We start from the raw sequence: 20589 nt of genomic DNA on the forward strand, positions 1-20589 counted from the left end.
TTACTGATTCCTATTTCTGAGACTAAGGTACGATTGATAAAAAAAATGGCGCAATTTTCGATTTAAGCTAACAATAAATTGAGAAATATTTCAATAAAAATATATTGCTTAAAACAATTCATAAACAGTTTAGTATTTTAACTGACAATTCAATATTTCACTGAATTACAACCACCATTTATGAAATATTTTAAATACAGAGTATTAATATACAATGTGTACTTGTTAGTGGTTAGTTCAAATTACCTAGTTAACTGTTATTCAATGAAATATTTCAATAATTAGCAGTCTATTACACATTGAAATATTTCAGCTAGTAAACTATTATTTAATGGAAATATTTCAATGTGTAATTAACTATCAACTGGATATTTGTCAGATTGACTCATGGTAAAAGGAAATTCAATCTGGTTTAATGAAATGTAAAATGTTTGTGTATATGTTAGTCACCATGGGGTATGTTTAATCATAAGGGAAGAGGAAATTCTTTGTTTATTTCCAAAATTACTCCCTCAACATCAAAACACATGTTAAATAAATGTCCACCAGATGTGATAAGATTATTATTTTATGATGTTTATTTTATAAATGCATATCACAAGTATCCAAATATCCATGTTAGAATCTTCAAAGGCTGCAAACACCATCTGTTTGGGGTGGGATGATGGGGAGGGGCTGAATAAGCTGGTAATATTAAGTTTACTTAAAAAATATATTATAAAGATAGGTGTCATCAATTAAAGTGAACTATAGTTTAGGACTTCTTTAACAAAAATTATGATAAATTTGTGATAAATCTATCAGGCATAGATATTGTTTCCATTCCAATACACTCATACAAATATCTGAATTAAACCCAAAACCTGACTATCAGAGATCATATCATTTTTAAGAAGTGATCAGCAATTCTTATAGCTGGTAAAGTAGTAGGCTATGAGAAGATATATGTTTTAAAGAAGTAAAGTCTATGTAATATGAGCCTGCTGGTATATGATATGAAGAGTGGAATAAGTAGAGAGATAAGATAGACGCTGATTAGACAACTTTATATCATGTCTTAATTAACTTCTGATAGTTTACAACAATCTATTAATATATATATAAACATTTAATAACCTATATTCCAGACTCTGTATATAAATAACATGTATACAACTTGAGACATGGACATGTAAACACTAACAAATACATAATTAATTAAAAGACTGAAAAACAATATATCTTCAAACCAAAAGATATTTACAACATTTACATCAAGTTTCCTGAAATTAAAAGAATGAATAACGCCGGAAATCTAAATGATGCAAAATAGAAGCAATCCTTTTATACTCAAAAAAGGCTAGTAAATCATTTTTCCTTATTAGATAAGATGAGAGATAAATCCCCTAAAAGGATAGCATTTAACAAGGCTCTATGATGTGAATATTGTGTGAATGGTACAAACATTTCAACTAATGTAAACAATTTTACTGTAAGCTTATATCTATATCATTCACAAATATATGCCTGAAGAAATTTAGGACAATCTTTGTATGGGGTAACATTAAAAAAAATTATTGAAACAAAGTACATGTACTATTGGCAATGAAGCACACCTGTACAAAGGAACAAAATTTTTTAAATGTTGAAAGTTTATATTCTGATTCATTCCATGTAGAAGATCACATCACTTGTGTTGGGGACATTTGGCTGAGATTGAAAGTCAATGTATACGGCTTGTAAATGAATGAATGGAAGTGGTCAAGTGGTCAGTATAAAGAAAGGATAGCCACTTAAGTTGTTAATGGTATGTAAAATATGTTATCTCAATCTAGAGTTAGTGGTCAGTATTTATCACTGACCAGTTAATCTTGACCACTATTGTTTATCTTGATAGTGTCAACACTTTAAACATTGATTTTCTCACTTTACTATCTTGTTTCTTTAACATAGTGAAAGTGAAATATTTCGTCAACTCTATCAAATACAGAGCAATATGTGTCTGTAACTATCAAATACATAGCAATATGTGTCTGTAACTATCAAATACAGGGCAATATGTGACTGTAACTTTCAATTACAGAGCAATATGTGTCTGTAACTATCAATTACAGAGCAATATGTGTCTGTAACTATCAAATACAGGGCAATATCTGACTGTTACATTCAAATACAGGGCAATATGTGACTGTAACTATCAAATACAGGGCAATATGTGACTGTAACTTTCAAATACAGGGCAATATGTGACTGTAACTTTCAAATACAGGGCAATATGTGTCTGTAACTATCAAATACAGGGCAATATGTGTCTGTAACTATCAAATACAGAGCAATGTGTGTCTGTAACTATCAAATACAGGGCAATATCTGACTGTAACTTTCAAATACAGGGCAATATGTGTCTGTAACTATCAAATACAGGGCAATATGTGACTGTAACTTTCAAATACAGGGCAATATGTGTCTGTAACTATCAAATACAGGGCAATATGTGTCTGTAACTATCAAATACAGAGCAATATGTGTCTGTAACTATCAAATACAGGGCAATACGTGACTGTAACTTTAAAATTCAGGGCAATATGTGACGCTCTTTAATTCTTGACCTCTCTCCAATTGTGTTTTATCATACTGGTACTTATAATTGTTTAGGCAACACCAAGCAGGAGAACATTCACTCTCCATATAGTAACTATTTAATTTCTTATATCAGAATTCTCTTTTCACAAATATATTTTCAATGTCTCTTTTTGTTATGTGTAAGGTGTGTTTTCTAATTTTAACTTCCTAGTCTAGACATGAACAAGTTACAGAAAATGTGTTATTTGATGTAGTGGTCACTGGTCACTCACTATTGACCATCATCTAGTTCTTATTTGTCCAGTCAATAGATCATCTTGTATGAATAGACTTGACCACTCTAACTAAATAACTAGGACTGGACAAACCTTCCTTTATGTATACCAATCTTCATTTAAATTACAACTTGTTAAGAGAGGTTTGTTATTGCAGGTCAAAAATTTCAACATGGGCAGTAATGGTCAAGAGAAATGTGATATAGTATCTATAATTGACAAGAGTCCTCATATTAAAAAACTTCCAATTCTTATGAAGAAAAATTGTATAATGGCCAATAAATTGAATGTAGCAACATACTCATTTGCACCTCTATCATTCCCTTTCTTGTGTTGGTCTTATGGAAAAGGGTAAATTATGGCTAATAGGTGAACATAAATATAATACATATAACAATTTACATGGTATAAATATGCCAGAAGTAGATCTTGATATATAGAACTTCTATTTTCAATGTATTAACACCACATCAAAGGTTAGTACTTGAAAACCTTGATGTTTATGAGATGTTAATGAAAGAAGAAAATAGCTATATAACTCTTTTCCTTGAGAGTTTTCAGTAGGTTCTCACATAAAATATCATGTTCATATTTTAAAGGAGCAACAGAGAAATCTCGGGTTAGCTTATTTTGATCTAGGACAATGGATGTTCCAGATGTTTTTTTGCTTTAACATTAACTTCAAATTATTTTTCCAACACCATTCATTTGTTCGCTTATATTTCAGGATAATGTAGAAGAATATGGAAGAAGTCCTAGTCAATGAATAAAATTGATCATACAATTCTGTCAGTGACTTTATGTCTTGGACAGCAAAATAATCTACATTCAACTTCTTTTTATCTTAGAGTATAGATAATAACATGCCATATTAGGTTTATATGAACCCAGTAAACTTAAAGTGTATTCTTTATCCTTTAAAAGATCTTTTTACTATGAAATAATTGGTCTTTAACCTGCAATATTCTGTCTGCAATTTCCCACAGGACCAGCTAACAAAAGACATATAAACTTGTTTTTGGGGTTAAACACTTAAACAATTGTTATTGTACAGAGGATTATCCATTCATTCAAATTAACCAAATTGTCAAATTTGTTAAAACTATTATGCAATTAAAGACGCAATGAGACACAAAAAAAAACGAATTATTTTTTTTACTGGACATTAAAATAAACTTATAAATTGGTATTAATGGCCAGTGAAGCCATCTACTTTGGTACTTTTCTTGCAAGTTAACTTAAATGGACAGGTTCGTCATTTGTTTGACCAATCATACCTTAGTCTCAGCAAAGGGATTTTTTTAGCTAAGAAAATCAGCGCTTACAGCTCACTGATGAAATATGAGCCTTCAAATCCATGTGTATCCAGAATAATCCGCATTAGAATGAAATGTTCAATGAAAAAATAAATGGTTTATTCATTTAAAGAATTTTAAGCCAAAGTAGAACAGTACATTAAAAGATTTGCAAATCACTTTTGGTTTCTGTTTTCTGATGAAATATTACTAAAAGGAGCAAAAGATTTGAAATTCCACATTGCATTAAAGTGAACGTATGAGCAAAGAGCATTGAAATAACTATTTTATCAACTTCTGTTGCAATATTTGAATTTTATTGGTCAAAAGTATGAAGAAAGCTGCTACATTCAGTCATACAACTGTTTTTGAGGAGAAACTTTGATTATATTTGACAGCCGGCTTCCATAATTTACTATTCCTGTAAACCAATACCGCCTCATAATGGGTGATTGTTATCTCCATCTCACCAGTGACCTAGTTTATAAAATATTCTGAAATTCTTAAAGTCTTGGAGAAGAACAGCTTGACCTTGAGCACGTTTCTGTTGAGAAATTCTTAAAGATTTTTGTCACTTTTCTCAAATTTGATTTACAATTATGATGATTTAGGAAACATTGGCTATCTAGTAGCTTTATACTTGTTTGATATTTTGTGTTAATTTTTTACATATACAGTGAAAATTGGAAAATTCGATAAGAAAATATCATCATTTTTATTAGATACCATGATTTACATTCTTGAGTTTAGTTGACAAATGCATGACATATTCTTGAGTTTAATTGACAAATGCATGATGTGTGTAGATAGAGAGATATTTTGTCTCTCATTCAAGTATTTAAATATTTACTAAGTATAACTGAAATCAAGACATATTTAAAAAATATGTTGTTCCATTTTTGCAAGGCTCCTGTTCTGGTTATACATCAAAATGATGATTAGTGTGTCCTTATTTGCTGGGGAACAAGAAGAACACTGACATACAAGTTTATTCAAAACAGAGGCTATTGGCCTTTGCAACTTTACACATAGTTTTCATTCCAACCAAATACTATATGAGATAATAACTTAAACAGACGTCAACATTTTTCACTGTTAGACAGTTGAATATTTGTCTGTTGGTGAGAAAATATTCCTATCCTGTGACATTTATATACATCATTTTACAACAGCATGGCCCTTTTTTATACTATTAAAGTCACATTATGTCAAACTCACAATAATTTATTTTACCATAACAATTCCTGAATAAAAGCATAATTTATACTTTTTACAATAACAACTTCACACAGATCCTCTCTACCACCTTATCCTTGGCAAACCCACCTTGTAAGAACCCACACCCACAATTTGTTTCTAAATAAAAAAATACAACCCTCTAACCGACTGAGTTACAGAGCTCTCAAGTATTCTAAATACTTTAGTTTTACCAAAATTGGAGAAAATGCATGAATTTGAATTGACTTTAGCCTCTATTATCCAGTCTGTCTATGTCTATGCACAGCTTCGACATAAGAGGGCCTGGACAGGTTCCTAAAAATCTTTGAAATTGACCGAGGCTACAGTGGGTATTGAATCTGAATGGTCGAAAATCCACATCCACTTTGATGAAATGAAAAATTTATTAAAATCATTCAGTTATCATGATAATGTCTTCCAATTATAATTCTTAGGTCCAAAAATCAATAAACATAACATCAGCAGATAAAATCATAAAATATAAACTGATAAAACTGCCAATTTGTTTCAATTGTTAACAAGTCATTTGAGACAAGAAGGTCGAATATGCATAATTGTAGTTATCTCCCTTAGTGGAATTTGAAACCGTTGTAACAGAATATTCAATAAAAACTCTCAGATTATATCCTATCATAGACAGGAATAGTTTGAGAGTCGGAAGCTAAATTGACTTTTGAGACCACTGTTAGTAAAAATTTCTTTGATACTATGACTTTATGTTTTATTGTGTTAACTGATATGACAAGATCAACTGAGGTCTCTACAGAGATTAATGTCATTTTTAATTCTTTTATATCCAGTAGCCATATTAATTCTTCTAATAAACCCATTTCAACTACCCTGGTGTAAACTTTAGAATCTCAACATCTTGCTTTGGACTGATATGAACCAATATTTTTTCTCTGTAGGGAACACATTTACTGTCCAAGGAAAGTCATTAATTTTGATTGGTAGAGTGTTTGTTCCCTACCATTTCGCCATTGCCGGAAAAAATCCCACCTGAAAACTTTGAAAATTACATGTATTATGGATGGACGGAAGTGTTAGAACCCTCTGAAATCTTTTGTGAATATAAGGCTAACATGTTAGTAACTTTCTGTTAAGATTTACATCGATGTAAAATAGAATAGATAGAAAAGTGGGTGGTGTGAAACTGCAACATTTCTGATTCATTCAATGAAGAACGCTAAAGGAACCTGGGGTTTATCATGTCTGCCTTAACCTTTCCATTAACCAAACATGTGCCATAAAAGTCAATGAAAGCATTTATTATACTGGAACATTCAATTATTTGTGCCAAAGGTTTGACTGAAGATGCACACTTTGTTATTGCATTTAAAGCAGCATATTTATTTTGTAAATTGAAATTTCATTTAAAATGAGTTAGCAAATAGCGATAGTCCTTATTCACACCTCGTTTTTTAGACACTGAAAGTGAGGTTCATAACACAAATTGATCCATTGATAGGATGGCGACGTCATATGAATGAATAGCCAATTTGATGTCATTAGACACTTGCTCAACATCATGGAAATGGCCTTAAAACTGCCATTTCTCAGAAATGTGTGAGGGTAAAATTCATGTAAAAGTATCATTACATAGCTAAATCAATCTAAATTTAAGTATTTAAAATATGATTAGTTTCGAGTTAGTTGGATTGGAGAAATAGGCTGTAAAGTCATCAAGGTGGCGATTTTATGAAGTGACATAACGTTACCTTTTCAAGGTTTGCATTATGAGCCTCATTCTGGATTCAATATGGCTGATGCGTGAACAAGAACTTCAGAACTGCTACTAATGATAAGCTACCCTCAGAAATAGCTTACATAACCTTGAATACCTAAAACTATGTTAAATTTTATTGACATACCATGCCTTTCAACAATATTAAGCATGACATAAGTTCAAATACTATAATCAGTTTTTTTAGCAATGGAATGCTTATCTATAAAATTTCAAGTACAAACATTGATAGTCAGGATCAAATAGCTGAGATTAAATACACAATATCAAGGGTAATTAAGTATAATAAAGGTTAAAGATTAATGATTTTAAAACATGTTATATCATATCTGTAATTCTTATCATTAATAGTTATATCATTATTATTTATATTCTTGTATTGTACATGTTTCAACATACACCTACACATTAACTACCATTTCAGTTTAAAGAGACCTTCTTTACAATATTAAAACTAAAGCAAGATTTGATTTAATGATTGAAATGTCAAGTATTCTGGGAACAGTTTACTGCATGTGACAAGAATATTTATGAATTGACTATTCATGTGATTGTACCCTTAAACCACGATAATATCATTCGGCAACTCTATTTCGGCAGTTCTATAAGTTCTGGAACAAGTCCTGATGTCTTTTATGGCAGGTCTCTGTAAAATGAGATTTTAGACCAGTTTGCCAGGTTATTGTAATATTGAAAATACTTCATAGCTTTAGAGCCATTGGGAAATTTTTTGGACGCTGACTTATTCACTCAATGTTATGTTATGATTATCTATTCCTATTTTTTAACTATAATACATTTTATCATAATAAATCAGTATCTTCACCATTTTTGTTAAATTAAACTCGATTCTAAAGTTTCAACTACAAAAATCATTCGATTATGTGACATCGACATAAAATACTGGATAAAAAGACTACCATTATGTACCGTAATAGTAATATGTTACAGAATGCTAGCAGAACTTTCGACAAATTTTCAAAAATATAGTACCATATAGAGGATTATAAATAAAAGTTTACTAGCTGTGGTATGAAAGAGTAAATCTTTAAATTGGTATGGTGTGATTATATTATAGTTTTGGTCGAATTTACATAACAAGTAATGTCTGTATATAACACTAGTCTATATTAATGACTTAATATAAGTCTGACTGACTGTCTGTCTGTCTGGTATTTTTATCATATTATTCATATCTGTTTACCTTTTGTCAGCTTCATAAAATACTAGATTTTTCTTTCACCTTAACTTTTCCTTACACAGATGAATAAGTAGAAAATGAATTTATTAGTTTCTAGATTTATCAGATGAGTTATTTTATTTTACATTACATAAAATGATGACAGTTGTTTCAAAGGACATAGTCAGTATGAAAATACATAGTCAGTAGTCATAGTCAGGTTCTCAGAACAGTTAAAATTTGGTAGTGTATCAGTCCGAGAACAGTTCTTAAGCGTCTTGACCCCTTGATATTTTCTATAATTTCTGTAAGCAGATGATTTGCCTTCATTCGGTTTATTAGAACGTCTATAATTAACTCTTTTGTGAAGAGTTCCATTAAAATGAGAACAACACATTACTTACTTTATTCTTATAATAACTATTCTTGGAACACCCGAAATTGTAGTAGTGTAAACAGTAAAAATTTTGTTATTTTTTTTCATCCAGGTCTAGACCAAGAACGGAACACTACGTAGCATTTTAATGTAATCAGGGCTTATAAATATATAGTGGTATATTTTTCATATTGAGCCGGCTTAATTTAAAAACTCTTTTCATAAGTAACGCTGTCAAAGAATCCAAAATTACAGGAAAAGACTTTCAGGTGATGTAACTGATCAATATTCATTATTTAATTAACATTTAGCCCAATTCTCATACAGTACTAAAAGGTTATTTTCATCACCTATTTCTTTACACATGCTTGTTTCAATGATGTATTTCAATGGACAGATAGACAATGTTACATCTGTCAATTTAAATGGCTCATTACCTTCATCATGCTATGCAAAAACATGTCTTGACGTAATTAGTTTTTTTTTTAATCATAATATATTACTAAACCACCTACACGTGTGTAACATTAGAAAGAGGGCTTAGTGACATTTTCGTGCATGATCATATGCAACAGTGAATAATTATGTGGCAATATGTGAATTAATAAGTTATGACTATGATTAAAAGGTCTCAGAGTGAATAAAAATATGACAAAATAATAATAATAAATACTTAATTTCAAGCCTCTCATCAAATTAAATTTTACCACAAGATCTCAAAATATTATAATATGAAATATTATGAACAATTTTTAGAATGTCCAACTGAAAATTTAGAATACCAAGGATCCATGATCTACGCAGGCCTAAAATAAAGAAGTGACGTTACCGTACATAAAATCTCTGTAAAACTGTCCTCTAAATGTAAGGCTAAGATATTCTGAATGAGAAAACAGCAGAATAAATCTTTTTTAATGTCCATTTTTGAACATGACTATATACGTCTAATTTCTCAATAATAAACAACAACCAATAGTGGAATACAAATACATTCTCCTAAGTCTTTACATGTTCAAATTCAAACCTTCAATATCATCAATATAATTTTTTATATTAAACTCAATTAGTTATTTCTTTGGTACTTTTATAAATAGATCTAGATAAATAAAATAGTTTATATTTAAGAAACAACATAAGTAAAATCCCAGCAAAATTTCTCATCAAATCTGAAAACTTCACTGTTTTTTTTAAGATAAGAAAGATATTTGAGGTAGTTTTATCATATATTGGTATTGATAAGACATTGACCTAAATCTCCAGGGAACCTGTTTCATAAACCTACTCGCTTTTATCAGATTCCATCATACTCAACTCTACTGGTCAATTCTCAATGGCTACCACCTGGCCAGATGTTTTTATAAGCATCTCATATTTCAATCAACTGACCAATATCTCCAGTCTCATTTCATTCCTTCAAATTTACAGGAAATGGCTGGTTTCCTCTTGGATGCCAAAACAAAATATTTAAGTGCAATGAAGAATGAAAAAAAAAACTTTCAACCATGAAACTCATTAAAGTTGTTTATTGATCTTTAATGAATAAGTCTTGATGAAAATTAGATCTTGATTTTTTAATATTTCAATACCAACTTTGGCTTACATTACATTACAAGTGTCATTTATCAATTGTATATTCTGTGGAAAGATCTGCCCTTAAAGGCCTGAAATTTAGCTACAATATAAACATTCTGTTTAAAAGATTTTCCTAATTTTTTCCACCAAAAACATGACTAAAGCAAAACCCTTGAGAACTTTTATCTGAATTTATTTGTCAACATCCATACTTCAGAAATGGACAAAGACTTGCATCTAAAATATCTCTGAAGGTAGATCTCAAGCCATGTCTGTCTGGTAATGATATGATTGAATTCCTTAGCAGGAGTATGTATGCTTTTTATGATGATTTTCTGTTCCAGATTGGGCTCATTAAGAAGATTCCTTGGGCTAAAGATAAATTTTCAATTTGAATCTTTGTCAAATGATTCCTAGTAGGCGGCTACTTATAACTGCAGGTAAATTCACATTGTGATAACAGTGAGAACTTATTTAGTTTTTGACAGTTTAAAGATCTGACTGGTTAACAGACAAATAAATATGCTATTATCCTCTATTGACAAATCTAACAAAACTGTGAATAAAAAAATATATTGCTCTAGGTCATATATATTTGTTTATATTGATAAAGCAAATAACTGGATGAAATACAATGTGGTTTAAAATGAAATTTTCATAAGCACATAGGGCAATTTGATGACTTTTTTAGATTCAACCATAATATTGATTGAAATCCAACAAAGGATGATAATTTTAGTACCATGTATATCTACACCACCTGTTATGTGTATTTGTGAGGTTGGATATATTTTCTAATGTAGAAGGATCTTTAATGGGCACAGCCTGTAGTAAACAGGGACTTCTCATGCCAAAACTATAGCCTTTCAAACCTACATCATTGACATTGGAAAAGTGGGCATAAAATACAAAAGCACTAGCTCAACAAAAGCCAGAATTGATTCCCCAGATGTTTAGGTTCATGATAGATGGAAGAAATGTCTTAATAAGCCACCCCACCCCCAATTTAAATATATATTAAACTTACCTGATAATAGACAGGCTAGGCCTATAGATAGGATTAACACAAATCGAGCCATTATCAATTCAATGTCTATACAATCACAGAAAGTGCATATGAAGCCAGATGGCTTCTGTGCCTGCTAGAATATTCCAACAGAGGTAGATATAGGCTGATATCCAATTTAATCAGCTATTGCACATCAAATTATTTGGCTCATCTTGCTTGTCAAGTTACAGAACACACACTGAAAAAAAAAACCATGAAAATGTTAAAGAGGAAGTGAACTGATATGTCTTAGTTAATGTAGCATTGGTATCTGGAAACAAATGGCATGGCTTAACACTTAAAGTTACAATACGTGGAACTGTAATTCAAGACGGCTAAAACATAAAGAAATCCATTTATTGTGAATAATATCTTTACTTATTTATGGTATCACATAGTTCTACATATATTTATTCCAAAATAATATTTTTAAATTTATAGTCCTAGCAGAGCAACTAGAATATCATATGTATGTAATAAAAAAGATGTAATCATCTGATTTAGTATTTACTAATTATGTGTAAAAGTCAGGAATAACATCTAGAAGATTGGGTATCATGCATGCCACACCAGTGTAATATTTGCAACATCTGAATGAATGAACCTTTTGGAGAATAAATTTAATTCTGCTTTGCAAAATGTCTTACCAACCAGATCCAAATGAAGCAAAGGATCTTTGATATATAAAACCTAAGTTATAGTATTAAAATATGCCACTCTTTATACTATGTAAGCCTGAGAACATAGCCTGGTTGTGAAACTCACTGAGAAGTTATAATAGATCTACAAAACGTTACAAATACGGGCGTTAGCTTTCGACATTAAATATTCAAATTAAAGAAATCCATAATGCTAACACTAATCGAATCAATCTTAATCGATAGATCAATCGTCGATCGAATGATAACGATCTTCTTTGAATGATATTGCTGGAAGGCAAATTATTGTACCTACTTGACACTTGCACACCACAAAACCATTCAACTCGGCACATTCAATGGCGGAGCCGCTGTTCCATTGTCCTCCTATGTAAAAAAAAATAATATAAAAAAGGACTACTGACAAATTACTGGGGAAGTAAAATTGATTAGTTGTTGTGTTTCAAGTTATGGTCTGAATTTCATTCAGGGCACAACATATTATGTAAATTATTTATCTAACAAGATTAATAAAATAAGTCTGCTGAGGGAGTAGTAGGGAACAGCCTGAAAGTAGTGAAAGTTTCTAAACTTGTCTAAAGTTTTAACTCATTCAGAACTTTATTTCTTATTTTACAATCTGTTTCACTCCGACATACATGTCTTGGCGTTGGTGTAACTTCAGTTAGTGTGCAACTCGCCTGTTAAAATGAAAATTTCGAAAGATTTCAGTTATATAGATATGTACAAAAGTTTTACAAAAGTTGAATAATATTTCTGATTATCTCCCTGTAATGAAAAATATAGGTCAATAGGCGGGGTTAATCGGGCACGAACCTAGTTATAGACTCGAATAACCTTATAACGAAATGGAGAAGGAAACTGAAATTCTGGTTAAACTTGACTTCAGAGATGCACCTTCGTCTTGTTGGGAATGAAGCTGCTCTTAATTAATAATAACTATTATTCGAACTACCGTATAGATAAATGATTAATTGCATGAAAAAAATGTTAAAAAATGACATTTTTTTAATTTGTAACCTCATTGAAAAAAAAGCATAATTCATTGACATAGGTGGCGAAGAACATTTGTATTTCAACTTAACTTGACGGAGCGAACTGGCTACTAAAACTATTAATTGTTACTCTTCAGTAGAGCAATACGTCTCTCTGTTTGGCTATGTACTTTAGTAATTTTCTTTTTAAAATTTTTAAATCATTTTATGTATTACTGAATTCTAAGATGAAACGACATTGAAACTTCTGAGCGACAGAGGAATTATGTGACCTGAAGAATGAAAAAACGAAACGAGGTGTTCTACCCCTTTAAATGTGTGACGATGGCAATGGTGACTTCTATTTGCATCTATATCCAATTTTCCAAAAAATATCTTGCCACGGTTTGGCTGATCCCAATTGTAGGAATGAATAGATTTAATAGGCTGGGAGGTGCGGGGGAAAATTTCATTAAACAGGGCCCAGTTTTTCTGTCCCTATACCAGCCGACAGCACTATCAAAATTCTATCAGAGACTGGAATAGAGGCAGATGTTTCGGTCTAGGTGCAAACAGGCCCGTAGCCAGACCAGTACTCCTGGGGGGCAAACGTGCAATCGAGGGGGCACTTCAGCAAAGCACCTTGACAGACGATTTTAACGTCGGGTAACGGACTTCCACGGAGTATTTTAGATTCGAGATTATTTTTGTTAAAACACACAAGTTATAACACGTTACTACATTTTTATTGCCGTTTTAGTTTAAACGTAGTCGGGTATGTTTCATGGCAAAACGTTAAACAAATACGACCAAGTTAATTTTCTGGGTATGCTTCCTGTTGAAGGCAAGAAGAACAAGATTGTGCTGGCGAAGCTGAATCACAGATCGTCGTTGTGGTGAGTCAACGCGAGTAAGAGTTGAAAAGCTGCTTTCACACACAGCGGTACTAGAACCGAATGTGGCAACGCTTGCAGCCAGTGCATATAATTTAGGGAAAGCCAATTTCTGCTCGTATAGTTTTTGAAGAACAAGATTGGAGTCCTGCTTTTCTGTCTTTTGGCAACGTTATCTTGGAGAAAGTGTTCTGACACCCCAAGGTCAGCGACAGAGGAAATTTCTACTACAAGCTTGGATAACGGTGTCAGAGCCGCCTGATCCAAAAAATTGAGGAGAATTCCGAGACATTGCACGAGTGGAACTATACAACCAGTGATTGTCCTGAAATCTCATCCTCATCTCATTCAGAATCAAGTCGATAACTTCAAAGAATATTCGTTTAGTTGTGCTAATGTCATTATTATCTAACACGCGTTGAATCGTTTCTAGGACATAAGAGTCGTCTAATCGTGTATCTTCTCTTTCTCTTTCGTGGTGGGTCGGAAACTTGGCATGAGTGTTTGCTATCACCCAAGGATAAACCCTTTTGAATATCAGAAAAATCGTAAAAAAATTTAGTATGAGTTATTGCCCTTGTTCTTGAAAACGCGTTCAATTTTTAGCTCGTAAACACTCTAGAAGGCACAATTCTTGACGGATTTTGACGAAACTTGGCGTGAGTGTTCATAATCACCCAAGGATGAACCCTATTGAAAATAGATAAAATCGAAAAATATTTGATATGAATTATTGCCCTTGTTCTTCAAAACGCGTTCAATTTTTAGCTTTTAAACACTCTAGAAGGGACAATTCTTGAAGGATTTTGACGAAACTTGACATGAGTGTTTGTTATCACCCAAGAATGAACCCTATTTGAAAGGGCGTGGACCTGGGTGGCGAATAGTCCACGTCCATTCATTTGACTATTCGCCATCCGGGTGACAGAAAAAATTTCTAAAAATTCATGAAACGTTAGCCTTTTTGATATAATTGTTTCTTTCAGTGACATATTAGTCAACTCTGAGTAATTTGTAATGGATTTTGTCAGGTTCAGACAAACCCGTGTTAATATAAATTGAATTTCTTGCAATGAAACGAAAGTAGAAATTCCGCCATTTTGTTTACACCAAATTAGCATACATCTCAAATGGTCCTGTTAGTGTTGCTATGAAATTTAGCATCATACGTTTGTATAAGAAATCCGTAGAAAACAAAAATTAAATAAAATAAAGTTTTACGTCCTACTTTTATGCACCTGAATGGGCTACCGAGGATGGGCAAACGCCATGCAGTGTGCAATGAGGGAAATTTTGACAGGACAGCGACATTAGCCTAATCCTATTTTCGATTTCCACCTGTAGAGGGATCATTACGTAAGTTAAAAAAAGGTTGATGAAGGTGTGTAAATGGTAAAAAATAAGACATAGTATGCGCGTGTCCAAATTGTGTCACATTTATCCTAGACGCATTTTCCAAGTAAGCCCCTCCGATCCCAAACACCGACAAGGGGAAATCGAGTCAAAAAATCCAAAGAATATCAATCCATGGTTGGAGCCATCGCGAATGTGTTAGTAATATATGTGGGCGGTAAATACACTACATTGGGGTGGGTGGAAATATGTATTGAAGTAATATGGTTTAAGGTATAATAAGGCGTACGATAATACTGACGGGGGGTAAGTAATGTGTACGGGTGGTAATAAGGCGTACGATAATAAACCATACTGACGGTGGTAAGTAATGTGCAAGGGTGGTAATAAGGCGTACGATAATACACCATACTGACGGGTGGTAAGTAATGTGTACGGGTGGTAATAAGGCGTACGATAAAAACCATACTGACGGGTGGTAAGAAATGTGTACGGGTGGTAATAAGGCGTACGATAATACACCATATTGACGGGTGGTAAGTAATGTTTAAGGGTGGTAATAAGGCGTACGATAATAAACCATACTGACGGGTGGTAAGTAATGTGTAAGGGTGGTAATAAGGCGTACGATAATACATAATACTGACGGGTGGTAAGTAATGTGTAAGGGTGGTAATAAGGCGTACAATAATACACAATACTGACGGGTGATAAGTAATGTGTACGGATGGTAATAAACCAAACTGACTTCACCACACGCAGGTCTTGTTTGCCACTGCAATACTTGTGTAACACGCACAATTCTTGTTTGCCACCCTCAACTCTTGTTAACCACCTTAAGCTCTTGTTCACCTACCTAGTTGTTGTTTAGCACCCCCAACTCTTGCTCACCACCCTGGCTGTTGTTCACCAACCTCAGCTCTTGGTTACCACCCTAAGCGTTTGTTCACCTAACTAGTTGTTGTTCACCACCCTAGTTGCTGTTCACCAACCTCAGCTCCTGTTCACCACCTACAGTTCTTGTTCACCTACCTAGTTGATGTTTACCACCCTAAGTTCTTGTTTAACACCCTCAGCTCTTGTTTACCACCCTAGCTGTCGTTCAACACCATCAGTTCTTGTATATCACCCACAGTTCTTGTTTACCACCCTCGGTTCTTGTTTACCACCCCAACTCTTTGTTACCAACCAAGTTGTTTTTCATTCACCTAGCTGTTGTTTTCCACCCTCAATACTTGTTTACCACCCTTAATACTTGTTTACCACTCACAATTCTTGTTGACCAAATTCAGCTCTTGTTTCATTAACATAGCTGTTGTTCATCACCCCCAGGTCTTGTTTGCCACCCACAATACTTTTGTAACACCCACAATTCTTGTTCGCCACCCTAAGCTCTTGTTTGCCACCCTAATCTCTTGTTCACCTACTTAGTTGTTGTTCACCATCCTCAGCTATTGTTCACCACCCTGGGTTATTTTTACCACCCTAGCTGTTGTTTACCACCCGTAGGACTAGTTTAACAGCCACAATTCTTGTTTACCAACCTACTCGTGTTTACCACCCTCAGCTTTTGTTCACCACCCTCGGTTTTTGATTACCACCAGCAGGTCTAGTTTGCCACCCTCCGTTCCTGTTTACCACCCGCAGATCTTGTTTAACACCCCCAATACTTGTATACCACTCGCAATTCTTGTTTGCCAACCTCAACTTTTGTTAACCACCTTAAGCTCTTGTTCACCAGCCGAAGCTCTTGTTGTTGTTAACCACTCTTGGCCCTTGTTAACCACCCTCGGCTCTTGTTTACCACCCTAGTTGTTATTGATTAACTCCCGTTATTACCCAAAAATATTGTTTACTGCCCTCAGATCTTGTTTACCACCCTCGGTCTTTGTTTACCACTCGTAGGTCTAGTTTACAACCCTCCGTTCCTGTTCACCACCCGCAGTTCTTGTTTACCACTTCCAGCTCTTGTTCACCACCCTCACATCTTGTTTACCACCCCCAATACTTGTTTGCCACTCACAATTCTTGTGTACCACCGACAATTCTTTTTTACCACCCTCAGCTTTTTTTCCTGCTTTCTTAAACCAATAGGGAATGTCGGGAATTCGCGTTTTTGGGAATCCCATTCTAAAAATCTTCAAAGGGTGGGATCTCCCACACACTATATAAAAAATCCTTAAATCCGCCGGGAAATGTCAAGAAAAAACGCTTCCGGGCATCAATAAAAAAAATGCAGAGCCGCGTGAGGTTTGTAGGTGACATGAATATCGAGACTAAATTTCATAGAAGTGATTCTAAAAAGTGGTGGCCAAATTGACTTTACACCGGTTGACTATAAATAGCCATCCAATGGGACAGCAATTATCAATTATAAGTAGATGTTATTTTCGTATCTTTTTCTGAAAGGAATTGCAAATAAGCGTTTCTAATGAACATAAAAAAAAACATTATATTTCCCTAAAGCCTTCACAGCTAATAATGTCAGTCTCCAGAGAAATTAAAGTTTTAAAAACGGGTGGCAAATAAAAAATGAGGGTGGCGAATAATTGTTTACCACCCGGGTGGCGAAATCGAAAAATAATAAGTATGAATTATTGCCCTTGCTATTGAAAGCGCGTTCAATTTTAGCTTGTTGACACTCCAGAATGCACGTTTTATATTTTGACAAATATATATCCAAAATCAAAGCTGCCAGTGGGCGTATATTATCTTGTCTGGCAAGCTATCTCTATGATTTTCAACGAACTCAATTGTATCAAATTGTCTATTCTAATGTAATTAAAATTAAAAATTTATGAAAAGCTATTATGTCTGATTTCATCCTCAGCTAAGTATAAACAGAAAGATATTTAAAAACAGTTCTTAAGTAGGCCTACAGATAGGAATACTTAGTATTTTGTTGAACCATTTCGCATAACGCAGCCCTGAAAGCCATAACTTTATTTTTCGTTACGTAAAATCAAAATATCGAAATACTCCTATGATCGACGCCTCCATGAAGGTGCAGGATCTGAGTTTAGCACTTAAAATAGAAAATAGCTCGAGAATAGCGCCAAAATAGCCTCTATTTTAGAAATCAGAATAGAAAATCATTCGAATTTTTATAAGTCCACACTTTTCTATTTTCGACTCAATTTTTAGCTATTTCTAGCTAAAATTGCGCTAATATAGAAAATATTTATACCCAGTCTTACGCTATTTTTGCAATTATTATGAAGTGTCGATAGAATAGCTAGCTATTAGACGCTATTTTAGAACAATTTGAAAATTATTTTAAGTCCACACTTTTCTATTTTCGGCTCTATTTTCGACTCAATTTTCAGCTAGTTCTAGCTAAAATTGCGCTAATATAGAAAATATTTATACCCAGTCTTACGCTATTTTTGCAATTATTATGAAGTGTCGATTGAATAGCTAGCTATTAGACGCTATTTTTGAACAATTTGAAAATTATTTTAAGTCCACACTTTTCTATTTTCGGCTCTATTTTCAGGTATTTCTAGCTAAAATTACGCTATTTTTGCAATTATTATGAAGCGTCGATTATATTTGAGAAAAGTGAGTGAGCTACGGGGCTGGGTGCAAATCAAATGTGTTCCGAGTGCGAGTGTGCATTGGTCAGTGAAGATTCCCTTTTACACTTAAAACATCTACCGTACAAGCCATAATAAAGGCTTAAAAATTCATCATAATTCAAATCATGGAAATCATTGAAGGATAAGATTCATAATCCATCATAGCCGGATAGGAGGAATATTAAATAGAAAACCTTATTGAATGACATTTCGTTTTCTGCTTAAATTACAACAACGTCAGAAAGTTTTGGTAGCCAGCAGCTTTAATACATTTACTGAAGTAATTGGCTGCTGATCGTAGCGCATATCATAGAAAAAAGAAAGCGAAAGTATTTTTCCTATTTCTTAAGGTGAGAGTTTCCTCACTTTGACAGATGTAATATTTCATCTAACTTAGAATCTAAATAATGGAGATACATCCAAATTGCATGATGTGCCTCGGATGGCGTACCACTCAACAAGACTATCTTCAAGACAGGAGGTACCGGTGCTTGTAGTCCGAAACATCTATCCGTAGTTATTCCAGGTGATTCTGATAACTATTTTGGCAATTATTAATGAAAGTAGCTCTGCTGATGCCTAACTAGTGCTGGCATGGGTTAATCGTTGTATAATGCATGTATCATATTCATAGTTCGATGTGGTACCGGCTATACCATCTGAGCCTTATCTTAAACAAATGAGAACTGAAGACATCTAAAAGACCTTCTCTACACAAATATCGTTGAATATAGTGTAACCAACAATAGTTTTTGCTTCCAAACAATAAACGCAAAACCAGAAACACTCAAGAACTCTTATTTTCCTGGAACTATGAAGACTTAAATCCACTCTGACTAATATTGTACATGCGCTCCCCCCATATCCATTGATCATATGCCAGAAGTGGTTTATTAACATACCCATACAGATACATATATCACGATACAACTAGTTTGAAACATCTGTATCTATTCCAGCCTCGTATAGCTATTTTGAAAGTTATCAACTGCAATAGAGACAGAAAAACTCTAATTAAAAACGAAACAAAGATTAAGTTATAGATTTGACAGCTTTTACTACCTGTAAAGATTTGGGTGATTTCAGCTGAGTTTGACTCATAGGATTACAATCATGACACACAGTCGAAAAGTTTTGTCCAGAATCTGTACTGACATCTGACCCTATTCCCATGAATGCCAACCATAAAATCCCTTTCATGGTCCATATTCTGGAAATGGAGATGCTCCAGTCATCTGTCAGGAGTGACAAAAGCACTGCCACAGAGTTCATTTATTGTTTGGTTGACCATTGTATTTGTACCCTCATTCTGCAGCAAGACTGCTTCATTTGAGCAACCTGCCTCCTAACCATCCAATGAATGAATACCAAGTATGGCATCAACAGAAATTTGTTTCCTTTAACATTTTAATAACAGCCTAGTAAATTCAATAGTTGCACACAAGTTTGCCACCCTGGGTAAAGACAGACTTCGCCCCTATTCTGTTTCATAAGTTCAGGTTTTAGTCCCTTTTAATTATTTAAATGTGATTAATACAAAAATTTCTTTTAAGAAAATTGTTCTAACGATTAAAGATGTGATATGCAATTAATGGTGTCATCTGAGATGAAGAATTGATGAAATGAGTGTGACAAAGATTTCAGGGGAGATAACTAGTTTTAGCTTAATCCTGATCGTGTTTTTCATGAATAGATTGCAGTGCAATTTGCACTAATTATTACATGCAGTCAGATGTAACAAGTGTCAAGTCAACATTTCTTATGAGCACAATATAGACTACAGTTTTCAACTGATTTTAATGAAATTTGGTGTGATCATTTATATTGATGATCTTGGACAA

This window comes from Lottia gigantea, assembly GCF_000327385.1.
Source record: "Lottia gigantea unplaced genomic scaffold LOTGIsca_4, whole genome shotgun sequence".
NCBI lineage: Eukaryota > Metazoa > Mollusca > Gastropoda > Lottiidae > Lottia > Lottia gigantea.